The sequence below is a fragment of the Epinephelus moara genome, chromosome 18, assembly GCF_006386435.1.
Source record: "Epinephelus moara isolate mb chromosome 18, YSFRI_EMoa_1.0, whole genome shotgun sequence".
Classification (NCBI taxonomy): domain Eukaryota; kingdom Metazoa; phylum Chordata; class Actinopteri; order Perciformes; family Serranidae; genus Epinephelus; species Epinephelus moara.
This window is the reverse complement of record NC_065523.1, coordinates 39,874,688-39,883,674: the sequence shown is the minus strand read 5'-3', so window position 1 is coordinate 39,883,674 and position 8,987 is coordinate 39,874,688.

Below are 8,987 nucleotides of genomic sequence, written 5' to 3'. Positions count from 1 at the left end.
CAATGAACATGTTCCTGCTTCTGTGTCAGCTGTTTGTTCATCAGTGTGAAACAGAAGACGTTTCACTCTGATGCTTTAAATGTTCATTATTAGCTTCATCTGACTTTTTATCACAGTAGAAGAAAATAACTTTTGTTTTCATGACTGCAGGTGTAAAACACATCCCACAGGTTTCTCAGAGAGAGATCTGACTTTTTATCTTCTCTGACTTTTTCTGTTAAAAACATCAAACAGTCAGAATCACAGATATAATGTTTCTGTACGTTTAATTTACAGTTTACAAACGCGTCTTTTTTAGATTATTAATAAGTTTTATAAACGTATGTGCCAGTGACAGAAATAAAATATTCAGTTTCGTTACTTGAGTAAAAGTATTAAAGTATTAGCATCAAATATTGTCACATAATTAAAAGGTAAAAGTCTCATTCTGCAAATCAACTTTTAGTGTTATATAATTTTGTCACCTCCTCATTAGAACACACATCACAGGACAACCACGGACTTTCACCCAGGAGGCCGCTGTTCACTTCCTGTAAGATTGTAAACCCTGTTCCTTATTTCTGAACCCAACCACGTCTGTGTGTCAGCTAAACGTAACCACGTGTGTGTGTGTTGGCTAAACGTAACCACGTGTGTGTTGGCTAAACGTAACCACGTGTGTGTGTGTGTGTTGGCTAAACGTAACCACGTGTGTGTGTCGGCTAAAAGTAACCACGTGCGTGTGTCGGCTGAACGTAACCACGTGTGTGTGTTGGCTAAACGTAACCACGTGCGTGTTTTGGCTAAACGTAACCACATGTGTGTGTGTTGGCTAAACGTAACCACGTGTGTGTGTCGGCTAAACGTGTGTGTGTTGGCTAAAAGTAACCACGTGTGTGTGTCAGCTAAACATAACCACGTGTGTGTGTTGGCTAAACGTAACCACGTGCGTGTTTTGGCTAAACGTAACCACGTGTGTGTGTGTGTTGGCTAAACGTAACCGTGTGTGTGTGTGTGTCGGCTAAACGTAACCACGTGTGTGTGTTGGCTAAACGTAACCACGTGTGTGTGTTGGCTAAACGTAACCACGTGTGTGTGTCTGTGTGTTGGCTAAACGTAACCACGTGTGTGTGTCTGTGTGTTGGCTAAACGTAATCACATGTGTGTGTCTGTGTGTTGGCTAAACGTAACCGTGTGTGTGTGTGTCTGTGTGTTGGCTAAACGTAACCACGTGTGTGTGTGTGTTGAAGAAAAGTTGGTAGTGTTGTACCGACATAGTGCTTTTATTTTGAAAGAGACTCTATCAAACTGTACATTTCCTGTGAAAACAGAAGTGTATTTTGAAAACAGACAATGCATGTAACAGGCTGAAGTTGACAAGGCGTCCCAGAACATCAACAACCAACACACCCAGGGTACCTTGGACGTCATATGTGGACGTGGAAAGTCCATGACCAAACGTGGACATGTGACGAGGTCACAGTGAGGATGATGATAGCAAGATTAAGTCATTTTCCTTATTTAAATGAATGAAGCACTACAATGAAAGTACCTGGCTCAGCTGGTGGAAGTCTCTCGTGCGCCTGCTCTATGGACCCAGTGAGGTGTAAGCGGCGCTGATCATCCAGGTAATTTCATTCTGAGGAACCTTTATGTGCCACTGAGTGACTTTCAGAGGAATGAACAGGTGACTGCCTCCAACGCTCCATCCAGGTCTCTTAAGACATCCATGATTTGAAAATGTGGATTTGTGCTTTATATCATTTTGGTCACAGCTTCTGCAGCCGCTGACCTCTGACCTCAGGGTCTCATGTCTCCACCACAGAGTGAATCTGGCTTCATGCAGCTTCTGATTTCACTCTCTATGTCTCCATCTAGTGGCTTCTAGTGGTACTACACAAGCTCTAATAAAACCTCTCTAAATTCATTCTGCTTCATTTTACAATGGCCGGTCTGAGCACAGGTGACGTTCACATGCTGTGATGTGGTTTGCTGGAGGTTTTGGGGGGCTGCAGCTGCACAGCTCCAGAGTGAGATTCACTCTAAAAGTAAAAAGTGTTTTTAAGCGAAGATAAAATCTTTCATTTACTCAGTTTCATTTCTTCACTTAATCTGACCCTGTAGCGTCTGTACCGATGCTGACACCTCTGCAATGAAACCTCCATGTGTTTCCTTTAATTTGAGAAATACTCGTTTAATTTTAGTCGTGTCATTTTGCAGAGGCCTGAGCTGGAGGTCGAGTGATGAAACTCAGCAGGTGTTTTAATGTTAAAGATAAGTCATAATTATACATGTTAAATCAATGCAGTGCAGTAAAAGTACAATATTTCTCTCTGAGGTGTTTTGGAGTAAAAGTTTAAAGAGGCCGAAAATGGAAATACTCAGATAAAGTACAAGTACCTCAAAACTGTAGTAGTAGTTGAGTAAATGTACTTAGTTAGATTCCACCACTGCGAGGGAGCGATAAATGAAGCTATCAGATAAATGTGACGTACAATATTTCTTTCAAATTCAAAGGACAAGTACCTCACGGTTTGTTTTCATGTCGTCATGTGACCGCTGGATCATTTTCTGTTTGATTATGAGAATAATATTCTGATAAGAAGACGTTCAGCAAAGACGCATCTGACATCTGGGCGGAGTTCTGATTTATAACTGAAAGTAAAGCTGCTGTAACAGGAAATATAATCTTCTTCATACAGAGTTATGAAATCTGATCATCTGTGAACTTTATGTCAGCGACCATACGATGAAAACGGTCGTCATGACACCAACATTTTTCAAAGTCTGACATCGTGACAACTTTAACGAGGGCAGAGATCTCAGCTGGTCTCACGACCCGGTATTTTCAGCCTGTTCTCAGTCTGAAATCGTCAAATACGGACGCCAAAAGCCATCTGTCGTAGCAGTATGATACACTGAAGACAGGTGGCTTCATTTTGTAGCGCAGCTGGATGGAACCTTATGTGGTGGTATGATACGCCAGTAAGGATGTGATATCAGGAGCTGGAGAGGTGGCAGGTGGGAGTTGTGGTAGAAGGTGAACTTGGTGAACAGCACTGACAGAATGGTGATATTTAACAAGCTGGGAATGAGAACACGTTGGTGTTGTGTCTATACAGGTTTACTGAGACTCTTTAATGGGACAAAGTGATGGTTGATGTGATGAAGACGTCCTGTGATAAAAACAGATAAACTGTGTTCTTTTGTTCTGGTTCACGTCCACGAGGCTGAGACACAAACTTGAGACACAGTTCAGCAGTAACGCTCCTGAACTCTGTCAGTTTGTGTTGAAGAAACACTTGAATTCTTCAAACCAGGTGGTGACAGATGAAACTGTATCCATCAGTTGATACAAACATATTCGGATTATTGTTCACATTTCTCTGAGTTTCTGAAACTCTGCAGCAAATGAGGAGGTGATCAGACAGATGATCAGCGCAGAGGTGGACTGAAGGTTAATGTGGTCCTACCGGCAGGTGCAGGAATCATCCTTGACATTGGAACAGTCCTTCGGCGGGTCGATAACGTGGCGTCCTTCAAATTCGTCCGTTTAAGGATCCTTCCTTGACTTTGGGCTGATAAGGAAGGAAACAGGTGTGAAGGTGGGAGGGGACGTCAGGTGCCCAGGAATGAGAGTCTGAGGACATCTGGTGGACTGGAGGACAGCAGGTCTGTGGAGTGAGAGGACAGGACATGGAGACAATTCTCATACTCCAGGGAGGATCCTTAAAAGCTGAATTTCGAGGAGTCTTTGTCATCAGATCCTGTAAACATGAAGAAGCTTCAACATGAAACAAACTGTTCAGACTTTTTTATACACACAATAATTCAGATGTGTGGAGTTCCTCAGGGTTAATTCCTCGGGCCTCTTTTATTGAACTTTCAAATGTCTCTGTGTCGTCAGGCTCCTGAATCACTCTGCTGGGGTTCGTTTCACAATCATGACCTGCTCACTGTGCGTTATCCTCTAACTTCCTCACACTGTGTGCAGGTGATGTTGAGCAACAGATGATCAGAGGAGATTAACACGTTCACGCTGCTGAACTTAACAGTAAACACATCCATATTTGGTAGAAATGTTTCCATCTTTCAGCTCGACTGTTGGGAAACATCCTGAGAGGAAAGTGACAGTCATCACTGAGCATCGATCACACAGCTGATTCACTTTATTTCTACACTTCAGACACCGAACAGCAGAATTATTACAACTTATTATGACAGCTCTGTCTTTGTGTGGGGTTTAGGTGTCTTTATATTTTATTCAAACTAAAGAAAACAACTTTAAACCCATCACTGATGATGTGTAATCCAGCAGGGACACGACATCCTCACCCAAATATTCTGTCCGATGGTTCAGACATTTCAGCTTTGTAAAGATTTGGATTTAACACAGCTTCACATTCAGTGGAAAAGTTTAAACATTTTAAAGGACTCTTTACATCCTGCAAACCCTCGAGTCAGTCTTCTCCCTTCAGATACAAGACTACACAGAGGGGATGCACCATACTGGATTGTTTGCCAATATGTGACAACTCATTTGGCCAACAACCGATACTGATATCGATAAATCCTCTCTTTTCCCACCTGATGTCAGTGATCATCATCAAGTCTCTTCTGTAGATAATTTAACATCATATTATACACACAGACTCTGATGGTGACGGCCCGCCAGCAGATGTTCAGTGTCTGTGATATTCATTCATTGTGCTGAATAAGAAAAAAACATGTTGGCTGATTCATTTTAAAGCCGATATCGGCTGATACAGATATTATATTATCATGCATCCTTTCTGCGTTGCATTAAGATGAGAACAGTATCACTAATCCTGAGTCAGTCCACCTCCTGAACACTTCATCCATCCATTTTCATCCTCTTATCCAGGGCCGAGGCTCAGGGGCAGCAGGCTGACTGAAGCACCCCAGACGTTCCTCTCCTCAGCTCCTTCCTCCAGCTCCTCCTGGAGGACCCCGAGGCGTTCCCAGACCAGATGAGATCTATAATCCCTCCAGTGTGTTCTGGGTCTGCCCCAGGACATCACTGCAGACCCAGACACCGGATCCATCTCACACTCCATTCTACCCTCACTGTGAACAAGACCCCATCTGAAGATACTTACAAGCTGTCAGTGTCCGACAGTCCACCACCAACATTTACATCACGTCTCGTCAACAAAAATCAAACATAGATTTCATCTTAGTTTTTATTATCAAGATCTATTTTTAGCTCGTCATTGTCTCATTTTCATCGTGGAAAAAGGTCGTTGACTGAAAATTCATAGTTTTTCATATTTTTTGCTCGAAATTAACGCTGGTAAATACCTCTCTGTGAAATTAGAAGCTTTTGTGCGTCTTAAAAAAAGACAGTTTCTAACAAGTGGCTAAATGAGACGACAGAACGTCGTTTTGTTTTGTATTTTTAGATATTTTTGCATTGGGGGTAATTTTAAAACTTTAAGTACAGTTTCCTGATTTTACTCACTTTTACTTCAGTAACATTTTCGATGCAGGACTTTTACTGTGAACAGAGTGTGTTCACTGTGTGGTATTAGCATTTTAAATAAAGGAACAGAATACTTCACCTGAGGGTCATAAGGACAGAGGGATGTCGTATGTTGTAAAGCCCTGTGAGGCAAACTGTCATTTGTGATATTGGGCTTTATAAATAAAATTGAATTGAATTGACTGATTGATCCATCTCTCAGGAAGAAAAGTGACACTGACAGAATTAAGAGTGAAAGTTTCCTCACAGCTCTGTCGTTATGTAACTACCTGACAGAAGAGATAAACCGATAAACACTGGTGTCATTTTAATGTTGTCAACAGACTCTGTGTCCATATTTAGTCAAACGCTGGAGACTCAGAAATGTGCCATCTCACCGTCTGCTGGAGGAAACCTGGGGGTATAAGTAGTGGTGAGTTGGTGGAAGCTGTGGTCAACCGCTGAGGACTCTGCTGACACACAAACCACAGGTAGGCCTGTTTCCTCCTCCTCCTCCTCCTCCTCCTCTTCCTCTTCTTCGTCTCCTGTCTGTTAAACTGATGACTGACAAACACCAAACCTCTTTAGGTTTCATGTGTGGGAGCATTAACAACATTAGCATTAAAAGATTTTAGAACATGACACACAAAAAAATTATACTATTAGATATCTGCAATAAGCATCACCATCATCATGATCATGACAGTGAGTTTAGAGAGCTTAGAGCTCGGGTTATTTGTGTAACCACCACCAACAATAACAGGAAAAAAACAAACAGTGAGAGATGAAGTTTGAGACGACTGTCAGTCCGTAAATAATGTGCTAAATATTTTAATATTCTACAGGAACACTTTAAAATAAATTTAAAAACCTCGTCAGAATATTAATTTTAACACATTTAACCTTCTAATGAACAAAGCTGAAAGTAAAGACGTCCAAGTTTCTGTAGAATTTAACACAGATTCAGTCACAGGTTCATCATGTGATCATAGGTTGTAACGATATATTGGTTTCAAGATCAGTGGTGTAGTGGAGGGTATACGCAGGTATACGGGGTATAGCCACTTCTTTTTCTGGCCATTTACAGTATACCCACCTGTCAGCCAAAAAGCCATTAGACTATATAGGAGAGTATGTCCACTATCTTCATCATCCACCTCATCACCTACCACTACACCACTGTTCAAGATTATACTGTAATGTAAAAATTGCCATTAATCATACCGTGTACATTTACTTATCTACAGTATTGAAATAAATATACAACCGGACAAAGAATCTCACCTTTAGTTAAACTGTAGTTTCAAGTTTCAATTACAGTAATAACACTTTTGTTTAATTTTAAAAAGAGCCCTTTTTCATTCCTTTATGGGTCGTAGTAACGGATAATAATAATAATAATAATAATAATAATAATAACTCTGTAATACTGCCATGTTTTCTGTGGCAGTTATCAGACCTTAAAAACCTCATACTGTTGTGACCCAAATTGATCTCACTTGAGGGACTAGTTTTACACCCGAAGGCTTAAATCATAGGATGTGACCGTCTTTTATTCATTTACAGAATTTATGTTTTTGAGGCACTGAGTTTGTACCCAGATATTTTTCAAAATGCATCTATTACATTTAATGAAACTGCTGTTGAAATATCTTTAAAACAGATAAACAGGATCACATCATCTGCAAACAGAGTAACTTTCTGTTCTTGACTTTCAGCTCTGTTAACGGTCAAACGCTTGTTTTTCAAGCAGGGGTTGCTAACAGAGTGTCGTCTCTGGCTGCTAATATCACATCCCAACATGACATCACACATTATGTAAAAAATATCTGCTTTTTCAATCACACAGAAGATTCAGAGTCCTGAAGGCTCCGCTGAACAGTCTGGTGTCTACCTGTCCTCATTTTACCTGAGTCCAACACTGAATGTCAGGAATGATCACGTCTGATGTGATCTGAAGTTTGGTTTTATTGTTTGGTTAAATGCTGTATTTTTGTATTTCACCCATTTTAAGAATCAGAATAAAACATGTCCTGCCAAAAAGCAATTAAATTTTTTTACTTAACACTCTCATGCCACTTTACTGAGGTAAAACATTATTTTTAAAGGATTTATATGTATGAAATGAATATGATTCATCAAATACTTTGAACTTCTTTTTAACTTCTAAACTCTCCTCACTGCGACTGCTGTCAGATTAAAAAATATATAAGTTTTATCAGCTCCGTCAGATCCTCCTTCTGAACATCCATCATGTCTGATATTCAAGAACAAATTCAGTCAGTGGCAGGTCGGTCCGTTACAAACTTTAGTGGTCCACACTTTCAAAACCCCGTGGTGCAAGAGCACCCCCAAAATTAGATTTTGTCTCAATTCTTAAGAATGAGATATATTTATTAATGTGACAGCAGTCGCAGTGAGAAGACATTTAATCTCATCTTTAAACCATCGTTCTTATTTTGTTTGGATTTCGAGGGCCGACAGAGTTGAGCTGTTCTGGTTCAGACTCACCTGACAGAAATATTATTGAAAGAATTTATCATCAAACAGAAATCTGAGCAGAACCTGAGCAGCATTCACACCTGTTTGGAAACCAGGAAGTGAAGATGATTGCAGCAGGACGTTTTGACACGGATGTTCTCAGTACGTGCTGTTAGTTTGAGATTTTAGTTTGAATTTGTGAGTTCTCGTCTGGGATGACGTTTTTTAACACAAGGCGAGTTTAGAAGTTAAAAAGCAGATCAAAATATTTTTCAAATCATATTTATTTCATACATACAAATCCTTTAAAAGTAATGTTCAAGCCCAGAAACAAGATTAGTGTGTTGATATGTTTTAATTTGAAGGCTGTTTTGGTAGGACATGATTTTGAAACACATATCAGTTTCAACTCTACAAAGACAAATATTAAAGGTAAATGTAGGTTTAATAAATTGATCAAATGCGACATGAATTGATATTTTTGATTTTCTGTTAGATTTATTTTCCACTGTATTATTTTTTTTTTTACCTATTTAGTTATTATGACCTTTATTTGTTATTTGTTGTTATGAGTGATGTAAACAATCCTTGACAGCTGTAGAAACCTTTTCATATCAATAAGCAGAGAGCTCCACAGGTTTTAGTCCAACAACTTGCCATCATTTGATTTATTACAGAAACATCAAATCCTGTAACAACAACCCACCTCAGACCTTCATGTCCTCACACAACCGCTCCCATCATGAACCTAATGAAGGTTATGAACATACAACAGTTTATATATATCGCAGAAAAAGTTATGGACATGTAACACTTTTTACATCTTATCAGAAGTTATGAACGTAAGAGACAAAAAACAACCACAAAGACTCAAAACAACCACAAAGAGACACAAAACAACCACAAAGAGACACTAAACAGCCACAAAGATGCTAAAAACGACCACAAAGACACACAACAAGCACAAAGAGACAAAACAACCACAAAGAGACACAAAACGACCACAGAGAGACTTAAAAACCACAAAGAGACACGAAACAAACAC